We start from the raw sequence: 7,796 nt of genomic DNA on the forward strand, positions 1-7,796 counted from the left end.
CAGTAGGAAAGACAGACACATTGCTGTTATCTGCTGAGAGATTTCCCCTGGATTGCAGCTCATCTAGAACACACAGTATGTGATTTCATATTAACACTACTCTCATATCTGTGGAAAGAGGCTGCTTGGCCTGATGATAAGGTGGTGGTGAAAGGTAGTGGTTAAGGAGGAAGACCGAAGTCAAGGATTAAATAATTAACCTGTTATTAACTTCTTATTTGACCTTTATTAATTATATTATCTTGTTTTTGGACAGTAATTGCTTCAATCTTGTATTTGTATGGTTATAACTATATTAAAGATATAGCTACTGCCCCCTCTCAGTTATAGCTAATACTGGTATTGGTGTCAACAGATCTTTTAAATAAGCTTTGACAAAGATTTGATTGTACTTTTTGTATTTCTCAATTTTCATTTGACTTAATTTGAATATATATATATCATCCAGTGGATGAAAGCAACAATTAAAAAACAGAACAGAGGGGGCCTATGAAGCTGTCAGTGTCAACCATGGCTGTTGAAACCCTTTTCTTCCACCAGCTACTGCAATCACAGGGAGGAAAGATGAAAGGTTGTGATGCTTGTTGTTCGAGCATCATACAAAGGGGACTAAGGCTGAGGCAAACGTATTGATATAAGTGGCCCAAAATAGATGTTTTACCCTGCAGACAAGAGCTCACTGAAATCAACTTTCATTACACTTCCCACTGCATTGATTTGCTTTGACACGCACATCCAGTCCCATGAATAACCACGACATGTTAATTCATGTTTACTCCAGCGATGGGGATTCTGAACTACACGTCTTCAGAATGAGAGCTGCTCAGATCTCAGCAGGGTGCCACGTATGGGCATTTGGAGACAGCAACAGAAACTGGCGGAACATTTTATAGTTGATTATGCATTGAACGCGGTTGTTATTAATTATTATATTCTCCTGAGTTGTGTACATGGGGATCGGGTCTGTGATCAAAAGGCATCCTGTGGTTAACAGGGCCTCCATTAGAGAACCCAAACTAATTACCAGAAACAATTAAGAACATTTTAAATAGAAAAAAACTAATATCTTCCTCAAATGTATCAAGCTAGCTGCAGTATAGGTCATAATGTGTGACTATCCTAACTCCAAAGACATGATTCAAAGCTTGTTTGCTCTAAACCGTTTTTTGGCCGTGACATACACAGGCTTCTCTCTGGAGACCTCATCATCCAAGGGAAAGACACAACGCCACCTGGCTGGTATTCTGTGTATCCGTGTGCCTGAGCTATCCTGTTCCCCTGTCTCACAGTCACTGCTTCACTAAAGCCTGTCTGAGAATGTGTCTGAGAATAGTAATTAAGGGACGTGGTAGGCCTCTTCTCTTTCTGTCATTTAAAAAAATTGGAAACCTGAGCCTTCACGGCCATCACTATGGTATAACCGGCAAAACAAGCGCAGTTTGGTGGTACACTAATGTCACCGGCTCTGAGTCCCAGCAAGTGATAATAACAGGATGGAGCTGGGATCAGAGCGCTCCACTTGTTGGGTTGATTTACATGCCGTGCGGAGATGGCGAGTCGGCGTAAATCACGGGAGAGACAGAGAGAGGACACGGTGGGAGGACATGAGCGTGACTCTTAATGCAGCTGTTCAAGCCCATCGAGTCACAGAGAATTACAGCCCACCTCCAGGCAGCTCACTTATCCACAAACGTCCGCAGCAACAGGTGTGCCGGGAAAATGTCTAAGCATCACGAAAACACCACAAGCATGCAGAAAAACAAAAGATTCAAAAGTATTCACACACTACTTACTGGGCTTAGCTAACAATGAGTAGTAAACGGATAGCAATTATTCCCTAAAGGAAAAAGAATATGCCTAAACTATATCTAAATGCCACTTTAGCATGACGCATAACAGCCACAAGCCGTACCACAAGATATACCACAAGATATAGATATTTTAAAAATAATTTATACAACTGGTTGCTATTCCTGAGCAAATCCCCTTGGGTCCTCTTCACCCCAGTGTTCTAACCGCTTCCCTATATAGGGGTCCATTCATTGATGAGGCAGCCAGGTCAGTGGGCTGTGTTAGCCCTGACTTGTTCCACTAACCCCTGCGCTAGGCTAGCAGACAGCTGATGTCAGACAGCCAGTATTGTAGTGGAGCTGTGTTTTCTATGAATGAGCTTCCAGACTCCCACTCCTCTAAAGCGATGAGTCATCCATTGGCCCTGTGTCCTACAGTATGTCAGTGGGCTCAGATGTTAGGTAATGGAATTTGTTTATATTTAGCTTACCCCCACATGCCAGGGCACACACACAAACCAGAGGAGCTGGTGGGAGGAGCTATAGGAGGGGCTCATTGTAATGGCTGGAATGGAATCAATGGAATGGTACCAAACACATCAAACACATGGAAACAATGTTTGACTCCGTTCCATTGATTCCATTCCAGCCATTATAATGAGCCGTCCTCCTATAGCTCCTCCCACCAGCCTCCTCTGCTACAAACACATACATATCTATGAAAGTAGAAACAATGTAATAATGCAACAATCCCAGCAATGCAACAAAACAAAGTGCAGTACATCCTCTGAGGTTTTAGGGCTCTGCCTTAATGAATGAACTTAACCAAAAAATGCTCTATTCAGAATCTCTGGCTCAGAATGTACTGTGCATCTGTTTAGTTTGCCACTTAAGTGCCCCTCATTTGTGCACTTAAATTGAGACTCATGGAGAACTAAGTACTGTATTAAAGCAGTTAGAGATTTCGCATAAAGTTCACAGGGAATATCCATCATAGATTGGGGACACACACGAGATCTCCCCTATCATCATGCACATTATAAACCCTCACTGTTTGCTTGATTGAATGATAGCAGTACATTATTTTTCTCCATCTGCAATACAAAGCCCGCTAACACTCCACTTGAATGTCCTCTGAAAGGCCTATGATGAGGTGGGGAAGTGGTCCTAATGGTATGCATGCTGGAGGAGTGACACAGGCTCTTTAAATGGCCAGAGGGATCAGAGTCTGTAAACTCAGTGGAGACTGGGGAGGTGTCGAGATTAATGTCCCTGTCGGAGGGGCTAAATCTTCTTCATACCGCTGGCTGGTAGCAGGTCCCACCTCAATTTGGAGCTGGGTAGAGATAAGCCCTAATGGCACTGTCTCCTGGGCAGACTAATTTATCCACAGGCTAGAGAGAAGCAGCTCTGATATCTTCCCTCTGGCACATGTTGTTTGTGTCACTGCAGCATCTCTGTCTGTGTGTGTATTATGTACCATTGTGTGTGTGTGTATGTGTGTGATTGGATTACAAGGCACTAGATACAGAAAGTATCCACCTATCCTATATTTCGTGTTAGTACAATAAACTTTACATCCAGATAACAACCCAACCCCATATATCTACCTCACAAGTCTCCCAATTAGTCACAATAATCTAGCAAATACAATTAGCCAGATAAGATTGTTACATCAGTGCCTCCCTGTGGTTCTCCTAATAGCAACTAGTGGGCTCAAATCAAGCCTTTATTGAGGATTCCATACACAAAGGAATTCTAATCAACCTAATGATTACTTCAAATACAGGTTATTTGATTTGGGTTCAACTTGAGAAAATGTGTGTCTCTCTAAATCCACTGTAAAGAGTGGCTCTATAATGGATCCAGCCCACCGTTCAGTGGTTGTTGGGTCTCCATAGAGATCAAAAGACAGACTTATAAATGGAAAATGATAGAGGGCATAGCTCAGACACATACTGTGATGTTTGAGGTTTCTCTCCTTCACCTGCGTTTCAATCTCTGTCCATTCTGAATCAATGAGGCTACTTACTCTTATAATTACTATAGGTCCGCTGCTGTGTCCTTTTGTCTACCAGGGATAGTATGTATCACATTCCCCTTGAAATAACGGTTGAGTCACAGATGCAATAACACATAGGCTGTGTGTGTGGCACAGCATGTAATCCTTTGTGACTGAAACATCGGTATAGATTGCAATGTTCTGTGTTATCCTAAGTTGTTTAACCAACGAAAAATTGCAATTTTCAAACAAAAGGCTTCATCAGATATTTAGCGCTAGCTCCCAAACCTCAGGAGCAGATTCTTAGCGTTATTTCTCTCTCGGTAATTACTCACAGGCTATCTAATCTTAACTCCATTTAACCAATTAAAGGCCTCTTTCCATTCCTGACAATGGTAATAATTTAAAGGCAGCATGCAAAACCTGCAACACACAACGAGATAGCCCTGCTTTATAGCAAGGACAGTGTGTGTGTGTTGTATATGTGTGGTGTTGTGTGTGTGTGTGTGTGTGTGTGTGTGTGTGTGTGAGAGAGAGTGACAGCTGTCTGTCACTGTCCTATGGCCTCCACTGGGCAATAATGAGCAGACGACCCCCCCCCCCCCCCCCCCCACCCCCCGACACTGCAGCTGCTGTCGCCCCTCACACACACTCACGCACACACACACACACACATACTCGCACACACGCACACACAGATCTAGCCTTTAATCACACAAACAGGGTCACGTTTCAAGAGTGCATGTGCATCCCAACACACTAACAGGAACATTTTAGGATTTGAAATGCTAATTGATGCAGAATAGCTCCGGTTAGAGCTATATTGTTTTGAAGCTGCTCTTGAACAAGCATGCAAACTTTTGATTGGGAACCATTTGTCATTCTGTCAATTGATGTGAGAATAATTGCTGAGTTAGTGTATAAGACAGTACATTTCATGTCTCATTATCCTTAGTGGGCGGAGATAAATTACTATAGTGTACGCATCATTAGCAGTTACAGCTTGTCAGTTGAACTCAAATACTATATGCATAATGCTTTAACCTAAACAAAGCACCTATAAATCATCATAAAACATAACAAAATTCAGCGACAAGGGATTTTCATTCAATGAATTCAATGCTCACACACATCCCCACATGGACTTGCTTGCTGATTGACTAACTCAAACTGAATCTAGTAAGTAGATCAACTCCCTCTGAACTGATGCTGTCTGAGCTGTAGTCAGTCGAGACGTTTCTACACTTCCATCAATATCAACTTCTTGCCCTTTCAGCCGAGTGGGGAGGGAGGGGCCCTGATTGCAGAGTTGGCCTACCACACAGTCTCTATGGAAACCTGTTGGCATATAGCAATGCCTGGAAGGCTTTAATTGCTTCACACGGTTACAAGCAGCTCTCGGCAATAGTGAGGCCAGCCTAAACGACAATCAAAATCGCAAGGCAGAAATATTGTCCCCAATTGCATTCCCTGTTATTATGACACAGCTTTTTTCATTTCAGTTCATTGATTTGTTGTTGCCAAGTGAGAATTTGATTGTGTTTCAGAATAGTTCAGAAGTTGGAGGAAGTATATTACCAGTAGAAGCAGGTAATTGTGAAGCACAGTGAAAAGGGTTCACAAGGGTAGAGGAAAATGGGAGGGGAGGAAACCTCTTATGGATGAGGTGTGCACAGTACTTATTATGTCAATGAGTGCCAAGTTATGCATTCTATAGACTGTATAAAGAAAAGGTAATTTACATGTTCAACTGTAAACTGGTCACTTAGCGCCCTCTAGTGATTGTCCAGACTACTGTCTCCAGTATGTACAATAGTCACCGCATGACGCAACTCCAGCTAAATAACTTCTCAGTAGTGTAAGTACAGCTGATAATATCTTTGTTAATACTGTTTAGCACAAAAATTGGTTGAGTAAATTATACCGCCTCATATAATGGATTGATATGTATCATCTACAGTACATCATTGCCATTGAGTACCATAGATACATCCATTATGTCTCCTGTTGATTGAAGGTGGATGGCCCCTGAGATGCCTGACTATAAACACCCATCAATGGAATGCCATCTATCACCCAGAGGGGCAGTTAAGATGGTGGGCTCCATAGAAATAGAATTATGGATTATGGGTCCACCCAATATGGCCGCCAGTCCACCCAACAGCCACCCATTGACTTGAATTGGGATACCCCTTTTAGGAATTTGAATTATATTTCTATGGTGGGCTCCTTTAACCCATAGTGAACTCCTTTTGGCCAAGACTCTGCAGGTCAATACAACTGCATTCCCCATCCTTAGCATGGCAGAGACTAAATGAGCTCTTTATGGTTCCATTTGTGCCACACCTGTCAGGCACGCTCCACATTTCAACCCTTAGAAATGGACCAAGACAAACAAATAAACATTCATGAGGTGTATGTTAATGTAAAAAAATAACATTTTGCAATGTAGTACATTATCCTTTGGCAAGACGTCTTGCATATGACTGTTTCAGTAACCCTCACAGTAGAAAGAGAGGAATTTACCTAACCAGCTACAAAGCATCCTTAGGTAGAATAATGACCAGAATTGCACCTAACATTCACACATTTTATTAGAATCAATCAAAACTGTATTAACAGCATTCAAACATTTAGCTTGCCCTTCTTCATGTCCCCCTTCTGTATGTAGCCGCCGAACGCCTTGTTGGAGAAGACCTTCTTCTTCCTGGCATCCTCCTCGGCGCGGAGCTTGGCCTCCTCTTCCCGGCGGGTCCGCTCCTCAGCAAGACGGGCCTGGCGCTCAATGTTCTGCTCAGCGCGCACACGCTGCTGCTCGGCACGGCGGCACTCGATGCGGCTGCGGAGGGCCACCAGCTCCTCCTCCTCTTTCTGGCGGCTGGAGAAGTGCATCTCGATCAGGCTCTGCAGGTCATTGAAGTCCTTCTCCAGCCTCTTGCAGTGGAGGTCATCAAAGTCTACCTTCTCGCCGTCAGGCAGCTTGGGAGGAGCGATGTTGGTAATGTACTTGGTCCGTGGCTTGGTCTCCCCCTCGCTCCCCTCCACGTGTTCCCTCTCCTCCTCATCCTCCTCGTCCTCCTCCTGCTATTCTTCAGCCTCCTCTTCCACCTCAGGTGCCTCCTCTACTTCCTCCTCCTCGTTCAGCTCCTCCTCCTCCTCCTTCTCCTGCTCGTATTCCTCCACAATATCCTCTGTGTCAGACATGATGTTAAGCCTGCCTCTGAAGTCAAGGAAGAAAGACCAGCAGAGAGACACACACAGAGACCAGCTGGTACCCCAACAGTCAAGAGGCGAAGTGAAGTGAACTTTCCGGCCCGGCTGCTTGGGCTCTTTAAAAGGTTTACCCTGATCATGTGACCAAACCCCACTGTCTAGCAGAGATGTCTGACCCCTCCCCTGAACCCCCCCAGACTCTCCCCATCATTCCTTTCTAAGGACAATCGGAGTGCCCTATTTCAAACGCACAACAGATGCACTCAGGTGCCACTCAAACCTGTGCTCTCCTTCAAGCCCACAATCAAATGTATGCGTCATGCTCACAGCATGATTGTTGTAGGCATCAAGTGAAGTTCTTACTCATATACTATGGGGTTATTTATACACTTGGTCATCAAGATGGAGAAGAAGTACATGGTAAGTACACCCATAAAAAAAGTCACAGTGATCAAATAATCTAAGAGATTAAGTGTCCTAATTTGAGTTTAGAAAAGTGAAGAATAATAGTTTAATGGTGGAATGGTCACTATATAAATAAATTTATAATGAATGGTCACTATATCAATAAATATATAATGAATGGTCACTATATCAATAAACATATAATTAAGTCACTATATCAATAAATATACAGTACCAGTCAGAAGTTTGGACATACCTACTCATTCAAGGGTTTTTCTTTATTTTTACTATTTTCTACATTGTAGAATAATAGTGAAGACATCAAAACTATGAAATAACACATATGGAATCATGTAGTAACCAAAAAAAGTGTTAAACAAATACTA

The 7,796-nt window shown here is 43.0% G+C and overlaps 1 pseudogene across 1 annotated transcript; it reads right to left on the reverse strand.

Annotated features, from left to right (window-relative positions):
* Positions 1-6,417: 6,417 nt before the first annotated feature.
* Positions 6,418-6,996, reverse strand: LOC311129268 (troponin T, cardiac muscle-like; annotated as a pseudogene). The gene has a single exon. The product of its transcript is annotated as a troponin T, cardiac muscle-like (transcript).
* Positions 6,997-7,796: the final 800 nt, after the last annotated feature.

This window comes from Coregonus lavaretus (genome assembly GCF_964263955.1).
Source record: "Coregonus lavaretus genome assembly, chromosome: 5".
NCBI lineage: Eukaryota > Metazoa > Chordata > Actinopteri > Salmoniformes > Salmonidae > Coregonus > Coregonus lavaretus.